The 24,859-nt window shown below is 47.3% G+C and overlaps 1 long non-coding RNA gene across 1 annotated transcript in view; it reads right to left on the reverse strand.

Annotated features, from left to right (window-relative positions):
* The window catches only part of LOC117703255 (uncharacterized), a 54,736-nt gene that overhangs the window by 19,961 nt on the left and 9,916 nt on the right, over positions 1 to 24,859 (reverse strand). The window contains exons 2-3 of the long non-coding RNA XR_013108949.1: positions 16,100 to 16,931; positions 12,987 to 13,141 (exon numbers count right to left, since the gene is read on the reverse strand). This is a non-coding gene — a long non-coding RNA (uncharacterized LOC117703255). The remainder of the gene's footprint in view (positions 1 to 12,986; positions 13,142 to 16,099; positions 16,932 to 24,859) is intronic.

Genomic DNA, 24,859 nt, shown 5'->3' on the forward strand with positions numbered 1-24,859 from the left:
TTTGATTTTAATGGACCCTGACATATTAGGCTCTCAAAGATTACAGTCATTCGCACGTTTACTAAAGACACAGGAGAGTTTTATTTATCCATACTGGGTGTTATCAGCTCTTGGGGAGTTCTCCACACCTTCCCACTTGCCTGATATAATATCATCAACAAGTGAGCAAAGGAGTAATTTGGGAGGAGCGAATGTGGGAGGGGCTTATGTGGGAGGAGCTAATGTGGGAGGAGCAAAGAGTGGGAAAGAGAAGGAAGAGGAGGGAGAGAGGAGGAGACTGTCAATAATGGAGGAGGACGAATTGGTTGAGAGCAGTGCTGGGTAACAATTTATATCTAAACATTAGGTACTGGGTAACAACTCTAATTGTGTGGGCATCTTGTTAATTGAGCATTTCCAAATATATAAATCCTTTGGTTAATTATTAAACCTTGACAGTCTCATTTCTACCAGGAACCACGAGCATGGCGGGTATTGTCTAGGGTTCAGCTGAGCTTTGTGGAGACAGTGTGGTGGACTGGCAGAACCATCCCTGATGCTGGCGTCTCATGGGTGCCAGGCCCAGAGATTCTAGATAGTTGGAGCTTCGGTCCAGAGCCGGAGCCACAGGAAAATGGCAGCTGCATGAGATCAAGCTGGACTGGGTGCTGTTTTTTAAATATTATCGCAACAGATGGTTATCTTTTCCTGCATCTATTTATTGTTATATTTTCTTCTCCAGGAATGATAACTCATTTCTTTTCTGTCTTTCAGTCAAATGATTTCTCTTTAGACTACTGGTTTGCAGGAGGTTTTTTTTTTTGTTTAGAGAATGACCTCAGGGCTGAGGACATAGCTCATTTGGCAGAGTGCTTGCCTAATGGGCATGAAGCCCTGGGTCCACTCCTCAATATCACAGGCACGTGCACACGTGCACACACACACACACACACACACACACACACACACACACACACCACATCACATCACAATATTATTGTGAACACCTGCGGTCCCATCACTGGGAGGTGGAGGCAGGGGGATTAACAGTGTGAGTTCACCTTCAGGTGTATAGTGAGTTCCAAGCTAGCCTGGGTTTGGGATTCTGTCTCTAAACAAACATCCACCATCATTAATCTGTCACCCAGTATACTAACTTTCATTCTTATTGACAGGGCAGTGGGCACAGTGAGTTTCCTATAGTATTAAAGCAGATTTTCTCAGAGCATCATCTAAAGACTTCTTTCATCGAGTCACTAGGCACTTCACTGAAACCCAGGCTCCATGTCTGGGGAGGTGGCCCAGTTGGTAAAGAGCGTGATTAGGATCTGAGTTTGGATCCCTAGCCCCATGCCATGCTGGGCATAGCAGTGCAATGCCTGTGACCCCAGTGCTGGGAGACAGGAGTGGGAGCAGAGTTTGCTGGTCACCCAGCCTAGCTGGATTGGTTAGATTTGATATACATAAAGTTCATTGACTCGATTGGCTTTTATGATGCAGTCCTGGTATTTCAACAGTGGCTGTCTCATACTGGAGAAACTGAGAGTCCAGTAATTGTTCAGTCTGGGAGGCTGGATGTCTCCCTGCCTCAACCTGGCCTTGAAGGACAGGCAGATTCCTGGAAAGCTGTTGGTCTTCAGTTTGTGTTGGATTCCCAGGAAACAGTGTCTAATATTGGTAAAGGAATGTGTGGTGGTTTGAATAGGAATGGCCCCACAGACTTATGTGTTTGAATACTTGGCCCATAGTGATATTATTAGGAGGTGTAGCCTTGTTGGAGTAAGTGTGTCACTGTGGGGGTGGGCTTTGAGGTTTCATATGCTCAAGCTAGGCCCAGTGTGGAACACAGTCTTCTGCTGCCTGTGGATTAAGATGTAGAACTCTCAGCTCCTTCTCTAGCACCATGTCTGCTGCATGCTGCCATGCTTCCTGCCATGACAATAATGGACTGAGCCTCTGAAACTGCAAGCCAGACCCAGTTAAATGTTTTCCTGTACAAGAGTTGCTGTGGTCATGGTGTCTGTTCACAGCAGTAAACCCTGACTAAGGCAGAATGACACAGGAGCAAGAGAGAGGAACTTGCCGGTGAGGGCCAGCAGGCAGGATCGAAGTTTCCCTCTTGAGTCCTTTTCTAAGTGCTACTACCCAAAGGCGCAGTTCTTCTAAAACACATTTAACGTGGCTCTTCCAACTCAAATAATCTAATTGAGAAAATCCCCCACAAGAATGCCCAGCAGCTTGGGTTTTAGCTGTTTTTAGATACAGTCAAGCTGTCAACCATGATTAGCCATCACACCTCCCAGTGTCTTCCTCTGATCTACACACACACACACACACACACACACACACACACACACACACATACCAACACACACCCACCTTCTGTGGCCATATGCCAACTACCGAGTCTGAATCTCTAGAAGTGGATTCATAGAATCTGCATTTGAAGTGAGATTTTGAAGAAGTTTTTCTTGTATGCACTAATACTGGAGAATTAGCACCCCTCTCAAGGTCCTAGGATAGAAGCAAAGGGCACTGACTGGGAAGACGATTCGTAAAGGACGTGGTGACTCCCACCTCCTCTCTATCACCCCGACTCAACCCCTCCCTATCACCTTCACCCCACCTCTTCACTCCTATTCCACCCTTTCAATCTCCCCATCCCCCTCCACCTCTATTACCCTCTATAACCCCATCTGCCACCACCACCTGTATCACCCCATCTTCCACTCCCTCTATCACGACATCCCTACCTCCACCTCCATCACTATCTCCATCCTCACTCTCCCCAGCATCAGCATCAGCATCAGCCAAAGAAGAGGCCTAAAGGCTGAAGCTTCAGAACAGAGCTGTCACCAGGGACCTTTTGCCCTAACACCTCCTTTAAGCCATACGCAAGTTTTTGTTGCAACAGGAGTGAATCTAATATATCACTTTCCTTGCTGGTATAAAGGTGTAAATGTCAACTTCCTATCCTTTTTTTTTTTTTTTTTTTTTTTGGTGAAGATTTGACAAAGCACTTAGCACAGCACCCATTTTAATCAACAAAGCATCCAGAAGGATCATGGGGCAGCAAATGTGCCATATCCTATCCGAGCTTTGGGTAGATTTGAAAATTGCACTTTTAATTAAAACTGGCATTTGTGAAGCTCGGATTGCAGCTAGCCATTTTGCTGGGGAATTACAGGCTGTGAGGCAAACAGTCTAAGACGGAGGAGGCTTAAGAGTGTAAAGAGAAGGCGTGTGTATGAACAGGGGCGCTTGTTTAAATAATGAAGTGGAGAAAAAATAATGTAAAAATGCGTCTCTGTTTAGTTAGATTTCCACGGAGACTCCTGTAATTGCGGTTGAGCACTGACGGTTGGTTGGGAGAGAGGGGTGACCAAGTCCACCCCTCCCAGAGGATAATGCCTGGCCCGTGGTCTCCAGGGGCTTGGCATCCTTCAAAGGTTCATTTCTGTCCAAGGAGAAACACCCCGTAGGTTCTGTGCTATGACATTAAAGTTAACGGTCCTTTCCACGCACAACAATGCCTGTCCCTCTGATTTGGTCGGTTTCAGCTTTCTGAGACAGACCCACTTTAGCTCAGGCTAACCTTGGGCTGGCAATCTTACCACATCTGCCTTCAGAGCACTGGAATGGCAGATGTGTGCCACCACTCAGACACCACTCTGGATGCTCTGGAAACTTACAGGATATCAGCCCCAAACCGTTGACCTCTTTGTGAACTTCAAATCACAGATCTTGTAGTGAGTCTCAGCATTGATCTTGGGAGGTGGGAGATTTTGGTCAACTTGAATTATGGATGACTAAATTCTTAATTCATGGAAGACAGTGAAAAGTCTCTCTCTCTGAAGTAATGGGGATTGGATTTGAGGCCTTATGCTGGGCAGGCTCTGTACCACTGAGTCACATCCCAGCCTCAGTAAAACCTCTTGACATTGCCCATTGTGTGGGTTAGATCAAATAACTTTGACCTGACTCACTCTCACTTGCAAGAGAATTGAAGGTTCCAGTCGACAATGAACTCAAGAATATCACTGTAGTGGTTCAAATATGCTTGGCCCGTGGGAAGTGGTGCTGTTAGGAGGTGTGGTCTTCTTGGAGGAAGTGTGTCACTGTGTGGGTGGGCGGCTTTGAGGGCTCCTAGTGGTCAAGCTCCACCCAGTGCAGAAGAGAGTTCCCTCCTGGCTACCTATAGAAGACAGTCCTCTCCTGACTGCCTTTGGATCAGGATGTAGAACTCTTGGCCCTTCCAGCACCATGTCTATCTGCATGCTGTCATGCTCCCACCATGATGTTAATGGACTGAACCTCTGAACTATAAGCCAGCCTCAATTAAATGTTTTCCTTTATAAGAGTTGCCTTGGTCACGGTGTCTCTTCACAACAATAAAACCCAAACTAAGACAGTCACTCATGTGACTCACTGTTAGGCCAAGGTTTCACTGGTAAATGTCAAGTTCCCCTGGCAAGGAAATAGCAGAGACTTAGTTTAATGATCACTTTCCTGCCATACTGACAACTATTTTTCTTTTTTTGCTGTATTGAGGGTGGAACCACGGGCCTGGTTTATCCTATGCAAATGATCTCCATTGAGCTACAACCAGCAGCCTCAGTACAAGGTTGACCAAATACTGAAGACTATGAGTGAAACTGATTATGGTCTCACAAGTGTGGTGAGGGAGGCAGTCTGGGTCACAGACTGGAGGCAGGTGTGATTCCCAAACCCACTGAGTGTTTGCTTGGCCCATAGGAATGACACAGCTCCTAAAATCATGCCAGAATCTAAGTATTCTAGGATGTCCTCCAACTCACTGTGGAGCTGAGGATGATCTCGAACTCCTGCCTCCAGCTCCTGTGTGCACAACCATACTTAGTTCACACAGCGGTGGGTTTGAACCCAGGACTTTGTGTATGCTAGTCAAGTATTCTACCACTAAGCCACATTTTCATTCTGGGAAACAGTATCACTTCTGAGCTTAGTCTCCTCAACCATGAAATGGGAGTGCTAATAAGGACCATGGCTAAAAGCCTGCTGCAGAGGATGGAGAGAGGGCTGCTTCTCTAGAGGGCCTAGCTTTGATTTTCAGGACCCACATGGCAACCCACAGATGTCTATAACTCCATCTCCTTTATACATAAACTAAAACAAATAAATCTAAAAGACTATTTTTTAAAGAGATCGCTATTGGGCTGACTGGGGTGTAATAGGCTATGCACTTGGTCTGGTACTTGGCACACACTCCCTCCCTTGGAGTGAGTTCCTATTACTGGTATTACTATCCACGACGATGTTCAGAGCAGGACCCTCCTGTGTATTTACCACCTCCCTGGTGAGATACTTGAAGATGTTCCTGCTGGTGATGCCATGCCGTCTCTTTCAAGAGAAGCAAGTTCCCCTGCCCCACCCCCATCACAGACCTACAAATACTCCCAGAGCCTGGCGAGTTTCATTTCACTGCAGGGCTCTCACTTGCACAGCCCAGGAAGGGGTCTGTGCAAGAGTGTAAAGATAAAGAGATTGAGACTCCCAGCTCAAGAGCTCACTGACTCCTCCCTCCCCAGGGGCCGACTCGCCGTTAGCTCTCTTTATTATCTGCATTTTCTGCCTCACTGGTTCATCTGAGGAAGCAAATGCCTGGTGCAGACCTGGCCTTATTGCCTCTGACACTCGGAAGGAGCTGGAACCAACCAGAAGGTTTCCAGACTCCCGAGATGGAGAGCTGGTGTATCCATAGCCCAGGCTTGGTTCTGAGGACTTGTTCCTACCCAGTCATGACTTCTGAGCCCAGAACCTTTTAAGGGCATCCTTTTGAGAATCAGCCTTGTCCTCTCTGGCCACACTCATATGTTTACTCTCTGAGTTTTAAACAAAGGTGTCTGTTCAGTACTAATCCACAAGGCCTGGAAACGCGGCTTGGATTTTGCTTGTACAGCGATGAACTAACTGCTTAACCTCAAGAAACTACTTCAGACTCCAGCGGCAAGCTCCCCATGTCTGGGATGGGGCTGGTGACTTGGCAATAAAGTCTTTCTAGCCATGTCCAGGGCCTTGGGTTTGATGTCAAGCTCTGAAGGAAAGTATATATAAATGAAACTGCATGCGATTTTATACTTTTTAAGATTCATTTTTACTTTATGTGTGTGTTTTGCATGCATGTGTATCTGTGCACCACGTGCATATGGTACCCAAGGAGGCAGGAAGAAGATGTTGGAGCCCTTGAAGCTGAACTTACAGGCAGTTGTGTGCTGGGACTTGAATCCCAGTCCTCTGGAAGAGCAGCCAGTGCTCTTAATGGCTTAATCTCTCCAGCTGATGCATATGGTTGTTGTTTTGTTTTATTTTAAATGAGGGAATGCCTTGAAGTTCTGCTGAGGATTGATGGGGTGCTCCTCATTTGTGGAGAATTTTCCAGACCCTGAACAGGTGAAGCTCAGAAATATCAATCCTATCCTCAGAATAGTGGGGTAGGTGCTTTGGCCGCCCTATTTTGTGGGTGAGAAAACTGAAGGACACCTTAATTGATCTGTTCAAAGTGACATGTGTCTTTTCCCCAACTGACCATTGGTCCCACAGGAAAGCCATACACTGCTGTCTTAGTTAGGGTTTTATTGCTGTGAACAGACACCATGACCAATGCAACTCTTATAAAGAACATTTAATTGGAGCTGGCTTACAGGTTTAGAGGTTCAGTCCATTATCATCAAGGCAGGCACATGGCAGCATCCAGGCAGGCATGGTGCAGGAGGAGCTGAAAGTTCTACATCTTCATCTGAAGGCTGCTAGTGGAAGACTGACTTCCAGGCAGCTAGGATGAGGGTCTTAAAGACCAAACCCACAATGACACACCTGCTCCACCAAGGTCACACCTCCAAACAGTGTACTATTTGAATGGCCAAGTGTATTCAAACCATGGCAACTGCTGTGGGTTGTCTATAGATGAGAGAATGGCTGAGCTTTTCTGGCCCCCAGCTTAGCTCCAGGCTCAGAGAAGACTCAGCCTCAAAGGAGTAAGGAGGAGAGTGATGGAGCAGGACACCGATGTCCTCCACTGGCCTCTGTGCCACACATGGGCACCTGCCCCCCCCCCCTGCTCCCATGCACATATACACCAGACATGTAAGTACATGCACACACACAAATAAAATTAAATAATAATAAAAAATCCCCTATGCAGTCTCTGCTCACAGGGTTCTGCCAGCCCTTCTCCCTCTCACCTCTGGACCACTCACTGTAACATCCAGGAAGCCACACAAACTGTTCTTTCTCCTGAAGAGAGGCTAGCCTCAGCCAAGAATAAGCCACTAGCAGGATGGGGTGAGGGCAAACAGGACTCATTTGAGAGCACGGTGGGAATATTACTTTTTCCTTCCAAAGTTATACTTTCCTTTTAATTCCTGTGGCTCAGGAATGAGAGTCCCCGGGGATTCAGTGTATGTAGATTATCAGTGATGATCTCTGATATCCTGACCCTCAGGGATTAGGATACCGCAACTCTCACTTATCAAAGCTGCCTAGCTAGTTCCTGCCCAGCGTTCCTGCCCAGTGTTTGGGTGGAAGACAAGCTCAGGTGATCAGATGGAGTGAGGCTATAAAGTAATAAAGCCCTTTCCACTTTCCAAGGAAAAACAGTAATGTGTGCTGATTTTCAGTCCCAGGCTGGGGACTCAGCAGTCTGGAGCCAAGGGAGATTGCACCAGGACCATCACAGGTTCACAGCCAGCTGGAGCTTGATCGTGACACTTTCTGGCTTACTATCCTTACCTTGGAATAGCCAGATGTATATGGAATACCCCTAGATAACCAAGATAGGTCCATTCACTTGGATCTAAGTTTTCCCTGCTCCTTGAGAATCAACTGCAGCTTGACAATGGACCTTGGATCCATCTCTAAACAAAACTCCTTTGCCTAATGGAGCCACACCATGCATTGTATGACTGCAGCTCAGGGAAACCGCAGAGCTTTGTAAGCCAAGAAATAGAACCCCCTGCTCTGTTTTAACAAACAGAGTTGAGTTGGTGAGTTTAAGGAGAGAACTCTATATCAGAGTTCAGAAAGAGGGATAGAAAGATGGCTCAGGGTGTCAAAGCACTTGCTGGGCAGACATGAGGACCAGAGTTTGGATCTTAGCAGCCACTTGTCAAGGTGGGTTTGGTTCATGTATGCCTGTAACTCCAGCCCTGAGGGAGACAGAGCCAGGTAGATTGCTGTGTTTAGCTGGCTGCCAGTTTAGTTGAAAATGTAAGTGTGGTGGTTTGAATGTAATTGGCCCCCAGTGACCCATAAGAAGTGGCCCTATTGGGAGGCAAGGTCTTGTTTGAGTAGGTGTGGCCTTGTTGGAGGACGTGTGTCCCTGGGGAGATAAGTTTTGATATCTGACATATGCTCAAGTCTGGTCAGAGTAACACAGTCCCCTCCTGCTGCCTGAGGAACATGAGGCTCCTTCTCCAGCACCATGTCTGCCTGCACGCTGCCATGCTTCCTGCCATTAATATAATGGGCTACACCTCTGAAAGTGTAAGCCAGCTCCCATTCAATGTTTTCCTTATAAGAGCTGCCTTGGCCTTCACAGCAATGGAACCCTAACTAAGACAGTGGTCTTCACTGTCTTGTTCAGTTCAGTGAGAGATCCAGAATAAGTTGGGGAGTTTTACAGAAAGTCACCTAACACTTTGTTCTGGCCTCTGAATATATATACACTCATTAGCCTTCAACACACGCATGCACACACATGCATACACACACACATACACATATACACACACACTCATGGGCATTCAACACACATTCATATGTGCACAAATACATACACACGTGTGCGCGCACACACACACACACACACACACACACTAAAGATATCATACAGTCAAAATAGATAATAGGCAGGCAGTGGGGAGAAGGCAGGGGTAAGCAGGAAACTGCTTCCTCCAAAGGTCACAGACACTGCTACCATGTGATGTCCCACCCAGGTTGGGTATTAAGTACTACCCATTATTATTTCTGTGTTTATGAGAGCTTTTGGTAACATTAACTTCACAAGTGATGGGCTAACTGAATCGAGGAATACAACCAACAAACACTTTATCCTGGGACAAGGCACTTTGCTTTATTGTTACTACCTACCGTTCCTTGGCTAGCTGCTAAGTGAGACAGGTACCTTTAGGGACAGTCTCCTACATCAGTACACTGCTAAGATGTCCTTTCCTTGTTTCAGCTAAAACTTTGCAATGCGAGGATGCCTAGAGGTGCTCCTGCCTTCCAACTTCATGATTACAAGCAGACCCAAACATCTCCCCGTCCGCCATCTTAGCCTTGTGAACGTGAACTCCTTGACTTTGAGTTACACATGCTCCACACTGTATCCTTTAGCTGCGACCTTAACAGTCACACTTCTTTGTTCATGGATAAGGGGCTACTTTGGAAACAACTCTGTTCTCCTTGCCTACTGCAGCTGATAAATCTTTCTCTACTCTTTTAATAATACTTTTTTTCTGCCATTCTTTTATTTCTCAGAGAGCTATTTTTGACCTTTTATTCAAGGTGTGACTTTGTCTTTTCAGTCTAAGTGCCCCCAGTTTCTTAGTCTCTCCTTAGCTGAGCTGTCTTTCCTTAACCACTGGGCAAGCCGAACATAGAGACTCAAAAATGTCTCACCTCCATTGGGTTTTGGGGATACTCCTCCTCCCTTCTCTCACCACACCCCGTCTCTCAGCTCCCTCTTCTCTTTTTCTTTTCACCTCCAGCTCTCCCTCCATTCATGCCCTTCTTGGAAAAGCCTGACAGGGTGCTGTCCTTGGTCCTGACCTATATTTCCCTCAGCTAGAGGAGAAAACAGTCTACAATGGAAAGGTATGGAATGCCCAGGCGCTGAGTGTTAAATCCAGGAACGTTTTAGAAACCGAGTTCTCTGCCTTTCATGTGGCCAGAGCAGCCACAATGCCCTAACAGACAACAGCCTGGATCAGAGATGCCAGCTGGTCACTGCCCCTCCCCCAGACACTGACTTCAGAGCTTCAGCGTCCAGACAGTGCTTTATCTAGGTGCCTTGGGGAAAGCTGTGGGTTCAGTGACTGCCCCATAGGGACCAGAGCATGGAACCCAAGCAGGATACAGAGGCCTTAGATAAGACCACGAACAGGGTCCCTTTGGCGCTCAGGTGCTGTTCATCAGACATCAACAGCCCCACAGCCCTGGTGATGACAGGCAGGACTGATAACATACCATGTGATCAGCAGCCTTAGAGGACAGACTGTCACTGGCTCCTGGAGATAAGGGAACAAAAGGCAGCCCCTCTACCTAGGGAAAGAGGGGTAGCAGAAGTTAAGCTGGTCTTTGACCCCAGATAGCTGTCAGGACCCCATCCTTCCTGAGGTTCCCCAGAGCTGCCTCCTGCCATCCTGGGGCCCTTCAACCAATTACAGAGCCAAAGCTTCTGCCTCTATTTTTAGGGATTAACCATGTTATCCATAGACACAGGTGCTAATGACTGACAGCAGACAAGAGGCTTCCTCCCCACGTGTGCCTCACAGAGCCTGCCCAAGGAATAGGGCCGTGTAAACAGCATTAACTAAGGGGTCTGTCTATTTAAGCTATGGACCAGCCTCAGTAGCCTCTCCAGGATCAAGAGCAGGCAGAAGGATGCTCAAAGATGGGCTGCAACCAACATCTAACATTTCCTTCCCTTTTTTTTCTTTCTTTCCTTCCTTTCTTCCTCCCTCCCATCCTTTCTGAAGTGGAAACTTAAGGGTTCTTTGGAAAGTTGGCTGTGTTAGAAGGTATTTTGCTGGGGCAAACACCTTCATGCCTTACACTGCCCTTTTTTGTCAGGATTCTACAAAGAGAAATGCATCAAAAAACTTCTGGTGGTATGTCATGGCTTTTTTTTTTTTTTTTTTTTTTTTACACTTTTGCAGATTCAGGCTGAATGACAGTGATGTCAGTTGAGACAGATGCACATGCCTGAGACAAGACTCATGGAGGACATGTGATGTTTAGAGGACATATTAAAAGGACTCAAAGGACAGTGATGGAGGCTGAGCTAGGCTTGCTTATAGAGCCAGCTGTGCAACATTTGTTAGTCTCATGTGTTTGCTGATCTTCCCTTTGTTGACAGAGGTACAGCCAAGAACTTCTCCTGGTGTTCCTGCTGGTCCTTCCCGTTGACTTGTGCAGAGGCTGAGGCCTAGTTGTCTCTGTTAGGTCGTGCCCCCACTGCTGATTTGTGTTTGCTATCCTGACTCTTATCAATCTGGACTGCTGGTATATCTGTGAAGTGTTTGCAAGTGGATTGAGCTGCTGCTGTTGACCTGTGAACTAAACTGTCAATTTCCAGACAACACAGACTGGAGTCACTCTGAAGAACCTTTCTAAACAGGTCCACTTCCTCTGTATCCTTTCTTGTCCACTACCTCTGGTGGGTGGTGGGCTAAAAGGGGTTCTTAAAGCATTTAAGAACCATCATTAAAATAAATTAAAAAAATGAAGTTACATCTTCCTCCCTTCCTCTCTCTTTTTCTTCCTCCTGTGCTGGCTTTTCCTCTTCTTCCTCCTCCTGCTCCTCCTCTATAGGCTTAGTTTTTAAAACCCACTTTTAAAAAAGGTTCTTAAACTCTTCAACCTCACTTTCAGCCTGCCCACCAAAGGTAGGGAAGGAATGGCTAATAGCCAAGGGAAGCATGAACTTGTTTAGAAACAGTTCTTTGAGATGATTCCAGTCTTTGTTGTCAGCAGTCCAGGCCACTAGCAAAACACCAAACTCAAATAAGCTGTAGCAGCTCGATCCAGAAGCAACCAAGAGGCCCTCTGATTAACATATGTCTACCAAAGCAGCAAGCAGCAGCCGGAACACCACCAGAAGTTTTTGGTGTGTTTTTCTCTACCAAGTTATGACAAGTAAACATCAGAGAAGAAAGCAAGGTGAGACCAATGCCAGAGTGTCATCCTCTGTCTGCTGGATTATACGTATACCCTTTCCAAACATCATGTGTCCTCTCGTGTCCACTCCAGCAAAACATCACATGCCCCTTCACCAGGCAGCTTCCAGAAAAACACCACATGTCTGTTCTCAACAAAACATCCTCCCACATGTCTATTTCAACAAAACATCCTCTCATAAGACAGCTTCCAGAAAACATCACATGACACAACTGGGTCTCCAGTGAAACCAGAAATTTCCACTTCATTCCTCTTCTTTCTCTTTCTCCCCTTCTTTTTCCTCTTCTTCCTCCTCTTCCTCTGCCTTTTCCTCCTCCTCTTTCTCTTTCTCCTCACTCCAGGACTCATATTGTATGTCATATAACTCACTGCACATCCAAGGCTGACCTCAAACTTTCAGTAACCCTCCTACTTCAGCAGCCTCTGCGTACTTCAACTTGTTCCAGGTACTAAGGATTGAGCCCAGGTACCTGTGTGCTCTAGGCAAGTACCCCGTGATAGGTAGTGTTCTGCAAACTTGACACAAGCTAGAGTAGTTTTAAAAGAGGGAAAATGTCCCCACAAGATTGGCCTGTGGTGCATTTATTGGTTGGTGGCTGATGAAGGAGTGATGGCACCCCTGGGCTTGGTAGTGCCATCACTCCATCACTACTTGATGGTAGTCCTGGCCTCTATAAGAAAGCAGGTTGAGCAAGCTATGAGGAAGAAGCCAGTAAGCAGCACCCCTCCATGACTTCTGCATTAGCTCCTGCTTCTAGGTTCTTTCCCTGTTTGAGTTCCTACCCTACCTTCCTTCAATAATGAACTGTGATGTGAAAATGCAAGTGAAATAAACCCTTTCCTCCCCAGGTTGTTCATGCTCACGGTGTTCTGCCACAGCAGTAGAGCTCTAGCTAGAACCCATCCTGACACTGAGCCATATCTCTGGCTCTTGCAACCAGAATTTCCTGGATTCTTTCCATTACCCCTTTCTCAACTGCCCATGGGGCAGAGCTTCCAAGCCCACACCAGAGCCCTAGTTTGAGATGAGTTCTGTTGCCCCTGACTCCTCCCCCTGCAGGGATGCTCACCTCTCTTTTCTGTAGTTCCAAGGGTCACCAAAGTAGGGTATCAAGATGTCTGTGTTCTCATCTTTTCCTCTGCTCAGCCTTGATGAATGGCACTGGAGTCTGGAGGGTGTGGGTTAAAACTGAAGAGGAGTTCAGGAGGAGATGGGAGAGGCCATCTGAGAGGCAGAAAAGGCAGCAGGAGAAGTCAAAAGGAAAGAATTTGGCTACAAGCAGAAAAAAACCATGAAGTGAAGGGAGAGAGGGTGGTATCAGAGGTCTGTAAAGAGACAAATGTGGGAATTTGGGAGGATGGGATAGCAGTTATATCACAGAGGGCTGTGGGCTGGGGCATGGGCCATTCTTTGAAGAAGCATGCTCTGAACAAAGAGGAGGCAGTGCAGTGAGGAGGTGGAAAGAAGGGCCATCCCAGCGGCACATGAATGTGCAGGACAGACCCCAGCCAGGGTCCTGGCATCTCTCCCAGGCCATACAGAGCAGAATCTGCCTGCAAAGGCTTGCTGTCAGTCCCAGCAGAAAACTCTAATGCAGCGAGTGCCAAGTGAGGCCTGGAGGCACAAATATTTGCTCGGCTTCTGCCCTTCTTCTTCAAACATGGCATCACTTTGGGGATGGAGGATGCTATACTGTCAGGAAGTAAGAAGTCAGCGAGGGTGGAAGCAATTGCTCTTGGGGCCACTAATGAATCCCCCAGACTCCTGCGCTACTGGAATTCATTAGCTCAGTAAAGCAGCTACATAATACCAGGCCCTTTTATGAGACATCTGTTCAAACAAAGCCACCCTTTCTCCTCACGTCAGATTCTTTCCACTCCCCGTGCCTACTCTGCTTCTGAAGGCTGAATTAGTGAGTCAGAGCTGTAAGTTACTGCTGCTGTACCTCAGGTCATAAGACAGCATGCTACTGAAGAGGGTGTGCTGTTACGTCATGGTGTGCTGTTACGTCATGGCCTTCACTATGACTGCATGCTCTACGGAAGCTCTGATCAGGGTGAGCTTCTTTTTGTCAGTATGTAGTCTGTGCATGCTCCCATGGGCTTAGTTATTCGTGTGTGTGTGTATTCATGAAACGTTGTCCCATTATGCAAATGTATTATTGTAACAGGGTCCCAGACCTTAGTAAGCCCCAGACCTTAGCACAACCGACTCCATGATGGAACTAACATTTCAGACTGCAAAACTCAGCACATAGATAGTACTACCTGCCAAAATGAAAACAAAGACCTAACCCACGAAGTTTATATAGCTCTGGAAAAGTCTCCAATGGGCTAACCTGGCTTACTTTTTAGCTTCTGTAGTTCTGCTTCTGGTTAACTGTTCTTGTGAACGGGGTATGTTGACCCTGGACATGGTTTTTGTGCTTGAAAGCTCACCCTGAGAAAGGCTTGACTCTACAATGGGATCCAAGACATGCAGTGTAGTTGCCGGCTGGCTAGTCATGACTTTCTATCGGCTTAAATCCGTGTCTGAGCAGTCTTCTCTGGTCGGTACTCCACAGCATTGTGTCATGGGTAACTGTGTCATTACAAGACCACAAGTCACAAACCATGGACTTTTCTCACAGAATTCAGTTCCATGTTGTGATAAATTGTGAACCTGGGTGCTATATGAAACAGCGGGTGATTGGGTATGACTTGGTGCTTCACTGTGAGACACCTTCATGTGCGTGCATCTGCGCACACTGTGAAATTATCACTGAATTAGCATGTCTAAGTCATGTTGTCTGGTCCTGTGCAAAGACCCCCTTTCAACAATGCGATCATGTGATGCTGTGAGTTGTGTACTGTGCACACTGAAGTCAGGGAGACAGCATAAAATATACCTGAATCTGATTTCTTGGACTCCCTGTTGCGCCTTCTCTAGTGACTAGAAGGACTGGAGTTCCCATTTTCCCTCCCAGTGCCCCAGGGATACTCTGAGGAGCATCTGGGAAGATATGCATCAGCCCTGATGGGATGAAGAAACCCCTCTCTTCAGCTGCTGAGTGAAGGGGCTAACCTGGGACAGTCCATCCAGGGCAGAGATGACACTTAGGAGGTAGCAGATGCAGAGACTGATGAAAGGAAACCACCTTTATGGTAAAGCAAGGAGGGCATCAGCGGCCACCAAGCCGAGGGCAGAGTCAGGGAGCTTCAGCAGGCCGTGAGGCTTGCCTAAGAGCTTCCCCACGTCCTGGAAATCACAGGAATGCTTGCTTCAGATTCCCAGGAGGCAACCAAAGGTGTGATTTAGTGGGGATTAAGGCAGGGCTGTGCTAGTTCCTTTTTTAAAAAAAACTCTCCCAGTCTGTGCAGGGACAAAACACCTAGGAAGTCAACTCTGGGAGCAACCCTCAGCCTGTGATGAGACAGGAGTGAAGAACCAGCCCTCTACCACACCCCTGTCAGTCTGACCCAGGTATATATATTATTATGCTGTCTCTCAGAGGTCCCAGTGGCACTGAGCCCAGTGGTGCAAGGAAGAAAAACAAAAGGGTAGGTAGCCCCTCTTCCCAACTACTCTGTGGCTCTCTTCCCTGCTCTCCTCACTTGCTTTCTCTCTTACTAGGTTTAGAGTCTGCAGCAATTTTAGAGGCTGCGACAAAGTACCAGCCTTACATCATTACCCCAAGATTGACTCCTCAGTGTGCCAATCCTAAGGCAGGTGAAAAGATGAATGCACAAAGCCCCTTAGCCTATAGGCTCAGACTGCTGGGTGGAGCTGTCAGAGGGAAGAAGGTTGTGATGTCTGAGACCCTTCCTCACTGTGGAAGGTAATAGGTGAAGATGTGAAGATTCAACAGTAAATGTTCTTACTGTGTATCTGCCTCCTTAAATGTGTGTGTGTGTGTGTGTGTTCGTGTGTGTACAACAAAACAAAACAAAACACCAGGCTTTTACGTAACCCAGGCTACTCTAAAACTCATTATGTAGCCAAGGCCAGCCTTCAACTCCTGGTCCTGCCTCTAACTCCTGAGCACTGGGATTACAGACAAATGCCCCCACCCCTGGCTTGCTTTGATCTATGAGGTGCCTGATTCATTTATCCTATCCACTGAAGTCTCCATTTCCAAGGCATTGTTGAGGTCACAGGCTATGTCTCCACCCCCCATCTCTTAGCACTTCCTCCAACACTCACCATCCTGCTGGGGCCACCCAGGAAGACACAAGACTGGGGAGCAAGCAGGAGGCCAGGCACACTCTGCCAAGACCTCCAGCAGCTGCAGCCCTGGCAGCTCCATCTGGACAGGATTCCTCTGCTCAGGCTGTGCAGGAAGCAGCTTGGACACAATCAGATGGGATTGCTCTCTGATAAACCCTGCCTGCCTCCCTCGACCAGGCCATCTGCTCTGTCGGTTTCCTGCAGGAATGTATGGCTGAAGAAAGACCCTTCTCTGATGAGACCCAGATGCCCGAAGGTCAGCCCCACAGTCAAAGGTCAGGCCTTGTCTCAGCATTGGTTCTGTACAGTCCCTGACAAGTGCCAGGCTGTATCAGTACACAAACCATCACTCACTGTTCTGGCCTGTCCTCCCCCATTGCCCTGGGGGCTTCTCCATGCACACATGGAGACGCAGAGCCTCAAACAGACTTCATTGTGAACATCCCCAAAGAACACGTGACTGTTTCAAACACCACGATGACAAGGATCCTGAAGCCGTCTGGGTAAGGTTCTGGGTGGTTCAGTGATGGCCTCAGGAAGGATGTAAGGCCTCCCCACACATTGCTCCCTCTTAGCTGATGTCAAGCCTTGGTAGACAGTTCCAGAGTCCATTGGCCAATGCCCAGTTCACAATTCTTCTCAGCCTGAGGCTTCCTCTGGTCCTAAGAGCTGTCTTAGGCCATTCATAAGACTGCCTGGAAGTGCCAAAGGAGTGGCGTTTGGGTACAAGCTAAGGAGGGTGAGAGGCAAGCCAGTGAACACTGGAGAAGAGAATTCTTTAGGTGCTGGGCACAGCTAATGCCAGTTCCTGGAGCAAGAGAGAAAATGAAGAGCAAATATAAGCAGGCTGGTATAATGAAGAAGAAAGACGTGGGGTTGGGGGAGAGTGTACCTCAGGAAAGTCTCTGGCCATGGAAGTGGATGAGAGGAAAGCCACAGGACAGCACAAGCTAAGATGTACATAGTGCCACCCTTGCTCCTGTGTGGGAACTGTGGCAGGGAGAAGGGGAGCGAGCCTTGGGTCGAGTCCTTGGCAAGAGTTCAGCTGAGAGTCAGGAACACGATATCGACGGTAGGACAGTGAGAGGCATAGCTCTGATTGCAGAATCTTGAGCCAAATCCCAGACTCCACTGTGAGGATGAAGGGCGTGAAGCCACCAGCCAGTGATGGCAGGGTAAGAATATTTATTACTACACAGTCTAGGAGGCTCAACCAGCTGTCCTCCTGAGGACCTCTCGTCCATTCTTCTTTCTAGGATCACTCCAGATGTTAAGAGCAGAGAATCTGATGCCAGGTGTGGTAGCACACACCTCTAATCCTAGTATGCAGGAGGCAGAGGCAGGAGGATCTCTGTGAGTCTGAGACCAGGCTGTCTTCACAGTGAGTTCTGACAAGCAGGACTAAACAGAGAAACCCTGTCTCAAACAAAAAACAAAAAGAACATAACCTTAGTCCTCAAATTCAGGCCCCAACTCCACTTTTGGAAAGGAAGGGCTCTCATGAACTCTGGCTTTGGATGGATAAAATCAGAAATCAGGCCTGCATCCGACGGGCCATATTGTTCTCTAGCTTGGAGCCCCATATTTACTAATACCAGAAGTATTGCTAAAATACTGTCATTCTATTTTTAAGTGTGTGTGTGTGTGTGTGTGTGTGTGTGTGTGTGTGTGTCTGTCTGTCTGTCTGTCTGTCTGTCTGTCTGTCCATGGAGGCCAGAGAATCAGATCCACTGGAGCTGGAGTCATACATGGCCGTGAGCCACCTTATGTAGGTGCTGGGAACTGAAAGTGGTCCTCTACTGAGCTCTCTCTCTCTCTCCAGTCTCCATCCCTAAACATTCCCCCCTCCCAGACAAGGTTTCTTTGTAACATTGACTGTCCCCAAACTTGTTCTGTAGACCAGGCTGGCCTCAAACTCAGAGAGATCCTCCTGCCTCTGTCTTCTTAAGTGCTGGAACTAACCGTGTGCACCGGCACCACCTCACTCCCTGAGCATTTTTTAAATACAGCATGTCCATTGAATGATTCCTCACCCCATCATGTATCCAGAGCTGACATTACTAATTAATTGTCATAATTCTTCCCACCCACATAAACTTGCCTTCAGACTCCAGAGTGCCTGTCAGCTGCTGCCAAAAGACACACACACACACACACACACACACACACACACACACACACACACACACACCAGCAAATGTCTTTGAGCTGGATGATGATGATGGTAATGATGGTGATGGTGAAGATGATGATGACAACTGTAGATATGCTTTGTGGTTTGAGGCTTTCCAAGTGCAGCTGGTGATTATCTTTTTCCACAGCTTATCCTCACATTCATCAATGATAGGTATTGGTAAGGCCTTTGTTGTTCTTTGTTGGTTGTTGTTTTGTTTTTTCAAGACTGGGATTCTCTGTGTAGTCCTGGCTGTTCTGGAATTCACTCTGAAGACCAGGCTGGCTTCGAACTCAGAGATCTGTCTGCATCTCCCTCCCAAATGCTGGTATTAAAGGTGTGCACCACCACAGCCCACCAGCTTTTATTGTTGTTGCTGTTGGTGGTGGTAGGATTTTTTTTTGCCTTGCCTTTGTTGTTTTTTTTAATTATTTATATTTTTATTATATTTATTATATGTTTAATATAATATGTTTAATAGTTTGTGCACATGCATATGTGTGCATAGAATTACAAGCTGTTCTGAGCTGCTTGATGTGGGTAATTGCAGCCAGACTTGAGCCAGTCCTTTGTAACTTGAAAGCAACAGTAGGCTGGGTGGTGGTGGCACACGCCTTTAATCCCAGCACTTGGGAGGCAGAGACAGGCGGATTTCTGAGTTCGAGGCCAGCCTGGTCTACAGAGTGAGTTCCAGGATAGCCAGGACTACACAGAGAAACCCTGTCTTGGGGGCGGGGGGAGAAAGCAACAGTAGTCTACACATGCTCATGTGTGCGCGCGCACACACACACACACACACACACCTTGATTTTACTAGAAAAATTCCTAGTGGTGTCTAAGCCAGGCTACATCTGCCTGTAAAAACCTAAAGGGAGACCTCACCTAGGTAGCATGGATAGAGGAGAATTAGTGTGAAGTGGTCCAGAGAACAGACTCTGGAGTGACATGGAGCAAAGCAGGCGAGAGTCAACAGCTCTGTTTGTGAGGGAGATGTTGTGCTGCTTAAAACATCAACCTTGAGCCGCAGATCCATACACAATGTCTTTCAGTGTGCATACATGGGATGGAACAGTTTCATTTATAAATGAAACACAAAGATTAACTACCATAGTTATCAACCTGGGCAATTCTACTGAATGTCTCAGGAAATGTTAACAAAATGTAGTCTCTTCTCTAGAGAGATTCAAAACAAATGGGATTTTCAGAGTTTGGTTGTCTGCAGGCAACTAAACCCCAGAAAGCAAAATCTTGGATGAGGAGGGCCTGTTGTCATTGCTGTCCAATGTCACAGAGGACAGTGGACAGGGACCATCCAGGATGGCTGGTGTCCTGCCCAAAGTCACATAGCTAATGTGTATTAAAACCAAGACTAAGACACAGGGATTCAAAATGTTGGGTTCAGGTTTCTTTCCTCAGACTGAGAGCTGCCCTCCTGGCCTTCTAGAAAGTCCCATAGCGGGCAGAGCTCTCTGAGTAGGAGAGATTTGTTGACTTTCCCCCAAGTGAACAGATGTGGCCCCGATGCTGCCCAAGTCCCTTCTGGCCTGGGCGTGGCTCAGAGTAGATGGTTGTGGGGAGATGAGCAGAGACCCTTGCTCTCAGAGTCACTGGGCTGGGCCAGGAGGGAGCTGTCCAGCATCCTCCCTCCCGGGCCACAGCAGGAGTCCAAATAGGCAATTAATTACTGCCGGCTGGCGGCTGGCTCCCCTTCTCCCATGCTCAACGGAGTGTGTAATGGGAACGGGAGCAGAACAGACTTCCCTGCCCAGAGGGAGCCTCGCATGCCAGCAGAGGACCAGCTCTGGGGAGACGGAGGAACGGAGACAGAGACCGAGTGTGAGTTTATTAAAACAATGAGCTCTCCTTGTTCCTCTGCTTCCTCACCTCCTGGCCGCAAAAACAGTCTTTCCAGGGCTCTGCCCCGAAGTGACCCCTTCCCAGCAGCCTGAAGATGGCGCTGTTGCTGACAATAACCTCAGATCATATTAATAACAGTCACCAGGCAAGATACTCGATAAGCACTGTCACTTTAAATCCTCAAATGAGCCCTTTGATGTAGTGTGAGACCTGTTATCCTGATAAGAAATGCTGAGACCCAGAGAGCTGAACCAGTCTCTAGGGACAGCATCTCACAGTGGTAACAGACTCTGGAAGCAGAGAGACTGGTAGCTTATGCTACCCAGTCTTTGTGTCTTAGCCTCTTCATCAGCATCGTGTGGGAGACAAGCATATCCACCTCGTGTGGCTGCTGGGACACTGATTGGCTTCAGTTAATAAGCAGTGTCTGTGTGTCTTGAGGGTAGGTGCTTCCTTAGCTTTGTTCTAAGTATTGTTAGAGGCTGGATTGTCATATGCTCCTGACAGAGGAAATGGCCATCACAAGAAATTACGAGTCTTCATTCACACAATTTCAGGCCCACAGGACTCTCTCACCCGGTCCTTTGCATCTTTCTCCAGCCAGCAAGCTTGTCTGGGTTTCGTTTTCTGTTCTATGTATTAAGAACATAACAGAGGGCAGGAGAAACAGCTCAGTAGGTAAAAGTGTTTCCTGGATGTCATGGTTTGAATATCCTTAGCCCAGAGAGTGGTACTATTGGAGGTGTGGCCTTGTTGGAGTAAGTGTGCCTCTGTGCTCACTGTCTCGTGAGCTTTAAGACCCTCATCCTAGCTTCCTGGAAGCCAGTCTTCCACTAGCAGCCTTCAGATGAAGATGTAGAACTCTCAGCTCCTCCTGCACCATGCCTGCCTGGGTGCTGCCATGTTTCCACCTTGATGATAATGGACTGAACCTCTGAACCTGTAAGCCAGCCTCAATTAGATGTTGTTCTTTTTAAGAGTTGTATTGGTCATGGTGTCTGTTCACAGCAGTAAAACCCTAACTAAGACACTGGACAAGCCTGATGATATAGTACACTGCCAGAATCCACGTAGCAGAAGGAGAGCACCAACTGGCACCTGAACACTGTCCTCCAACCTTCACTTGCACAGCGTGAAACACATATGTCTATGCATAAGCATTCATGTCCACACTAGAACAAAGGAATACAATGCACAGGTTTTTTTTTTTTTTTTTTGGTTGATTTCCCAGAGACACACTTAAATTCTAATAATGAATCTACTTTTATAAAACTTAGACCTTTGGAGGTCTAGGAAGGTCAGGAATTCAAGGCCAGTATATACTGCCTATGCTCCATGAGTCTGTCAAAAACAGAAAAGAAGGAAAAAAAATGTCTTGTGACAAACTTATACCATACTGTACAGTGCCCCAAGGTTCTCACAGGTGGACTTTGATGGTTGGGAAGGGAGGCTTTGCTGCTTGGACAGAAGCCATTTTTTCTGTGTGCCCCCCTCATTCCACTGTGTGTATTCTCCCCCATTAAGCCCTACATTTCCAGTACCCTAAAAAATTAAAACAATCTTAGACCCACTCCTGTTAGAGTTCCTTATAAGTCTGTCAGCCTAGCTGAACCCTTACTTCTTCTGAATGGGGGCAGTTGGTTCTTCTGGACATAGAGGTGGGCAGGTCAGCATACAGAGCTTAAGGCTCGGCAAAGGGAAGAAAAGGAACTTCAGTCTCATTGGTGACATGGAAGACACAAGGCACAGATATGAAAGTTGGCTAAGGCTTCCCTGCCCTCCTCAGTCATGGCTCACTGGGGGTGCTATGTCTGCTCCATTTTCTCCAAGGAAAGAAGGTGAGTAAATTTATTTTTATAGCCCAGCACCAAGCACAGGGACCAGTGCAGGGTAGAGCATTAGAGAATGAAGGAAGGGAGTCGGGGAGAGGAAGAAAGATGAAAGGAAGGAGAAAACCCATTTGGGGGCTACAGAGTACAAAGCTTACAAGAGGGAAGGGAAGGAAAAAGTAAAGACCACTGTTCATTCTCAGGTCCTCAAACATGCTGAATAATTTCTTCATTTTTGAAATTTTTGTTTTGAAAGGTTTATTATTCTTATCTTGTGTGTCTGCCTGCTTTGCCTATATGTGTATATGTGCACTGTATGCACGCCTGGGGTCCACAGAGACCAGAAAAGGATACCGTTATGGACTCTTCAGTGCTGAGAACCAAACCCAGGTCCTCTGCAAGAACAGCAACTGCTCAAACCTCTGAGCTCTCTCCAGCCTCACCACCACCTCAAAGTCTACATGTTTAATTAAAGAACTCCAAAGGCAATTTTTTAAAAACCAGTGTGCACAAAAGGGTGGAGAATGCTCTGTGTTCTGCATAGAAAATAAGTAAATGAAAGAACCAGCCTAATATTCGTCCCATCAACTTCCTGTCGTTTAGCATAAGGCTCCACTCTCCCATGAGGAGCTACAGCAGCTGATGGCTGTGGGCAAAGGGAGGTTATTCTGAAATGGTGTAGCCAGTGGTAAGTTGCTCTCACCCACGCCGCTGTAAGCAATCATAATGAAACTCTTCAGGTTACAAAACCAGAAATTAAAAAGGCATCAGAGTCAAACGGGGGCAATATCAGTGGGAAGGGGACGAGAGGGGGTAACAGTGGAGAGCAAGTATATCAAGTACATTATATGAATCGCATCATTATGTATAATTAATATATGCCAGTAAAATCATTAAGAGCCTGCAAAGATAGTTCAACAGATGAAGGCATTTGCTAACAAACCTGACGCCACTTGAGTTTGATCTTTGGTAAAGAGACAGAAGTGATTGCCACAAGTTTGTCCTCTGACCTCCACACCTGCGCCATGGCATGTGTGCACCCATGCACACACATGTATGCACATAAAACAAAATTTTAGAAAATCGTTTTAATCTAGAAAAGCAAAAGGGCAAAACGAATATAAACAAACAAGCAAATGAGTAAGCGAACGGAGGGGGTGAATGGGACATCTGCCTGTGTGGCTCACTCCTTGTTCACAAGCAAAGGTCACCTCCCCAGGAATAGCCACAAGCAGTTCACGTCAGCCATGGAGGAAACAGGAGTTGGAGTTCAACACATGCATTTCACGCCGTGAACATGTAGACACATGCCTTTCTGGGTCATATGAAATAAAAGTGAATTTAGAAAGGGAAGAAACAAGAATCTTCTGCTTTGGGAAAAGACTAAATAAGAGGTTGTGTCCCTTGCCTGCTGACTGGGGATGCTGAGTGACATCTCCTTCCGGCCCCTCTCCTTAAGGATTCAAGCTAATTATAGGCTTGGGGGTCTCCTCACCTATTGATCTTAGACCAGAAACATTAGATGGATTCTGAGGAGCCTTGGGATTTTCAAAGTCATTTCCCTAAACTGCACATCTCTGTTGTGTGTCGCCTGTGGTCTCTGCATGTGCTCCCATGATGGCTGAGGGGCAGAGTTAGTGGTGACTACTAGAGATAAAGACATCAAGAAAATCCTCCATGGGGAGGGCAGAGGCCATCCCAGGAAGAAGGGTGAAAAGGGAAGAGGAAAGACCTGAACACTCGGGAGGCTGGGTGGAAAAACCAAACTCCCTGCTCCTGCTTTGCTGCACCGTACCCGAACTCACCTGGGGAAGCAATGTCAGACTTGATATCTTGTCAAGAGACTCCTAGCAGTCCTGCTGGGGTCATGCTGGGGTCATGCCCTGACACTGTGTGACACTGTGAACACTGATGTACAGTGCACCAGGCGCTGGGGTGAGTTCTTACCGGTTGTCTTTGAAAGGCATCTTTAAACTCAGTGCTAACTGCTTCTGAACCTCTCACCTCAAAGGTGACTCCCCTGGGATGGGACTATCTCTTTGTCTTAAGGAGTTTGGCCAGCTGGAGCCAAGCATCTAACTCTGGTCTAAGAGCTTTGTAGTCTGAAAAAAAGCACAGAGGGGCCCTGGTCCCAGCTCTCCTGAAGCCTCTGCCTTCCCTGCAGTTCACTGGAACCTTGGGATGCTTCCAAGACTGGTCCTTTGGGCTGGCATTAGTGGCTAAAGCTGAGGTATAATGAGGTGATCCACAAGGGACACTCAGCACACCAGATGGGAAAAGTCCTCAACTCATGAGAACTGTCTACGATAAATGCTGGGACAACAACACGGACTACGCCCTGAGCACCGGTCTGTGGCTGGAGAAAGGCTGGTTCTGTTTCTACAGACCACTGTGAGGTGGATGGTCCAGCAAGACTCCTCGGGCAAACATAGGGGGTCCAAAGAGAGGAACACATCCCAGCAAGGGCGAGAAGAAGGCAAGTCTTATTGACAAACAGAGCTGGGTGACTTAGGGACTCATTCCCACCTCCCCAAGTCCAGGCAAATGTGACCTCTGCTTCCAGCGACTTCAGCATCCCATTTACCCCTCCCCAGGGTGACAGCACAGTGGGTTCTCCACAGGTCTGTGGAGAGCCTCCTCTTAGATACAATTCATACTGAGCACCTGGGTACAGGTCCACACCCACACATGTGTGCAACATTCCAGGGGAACACACAGAAAGTGTCAAACTACTTAGGAGTAGAACACATGCTTGAAACTTGAAGACTCGAAGAGAACTTACATGCAGACTAAAGGTGGCCTCTAAGTAGAGACCTGAGAATGAGCAGTGATCCCGTGGAATAGGTATGCATGTTCAGATTACATGTAGGCACTGTA

The sequence above is a fragment of the Arvicanthis niloticus genome, chromosome 2 (assembly GCF_011762505.2).
Source record: "Arvicanthis niloticus isolate mArvNil1 chromosome 2, mArvNil1.pat.X, whole genome shotgun sequence".
NCBI lineage: Eukaryota > Metazoa > Chordata > Mammalia > Rodentia > Muridae > Arvicanthis > Arvicanthis niloticus.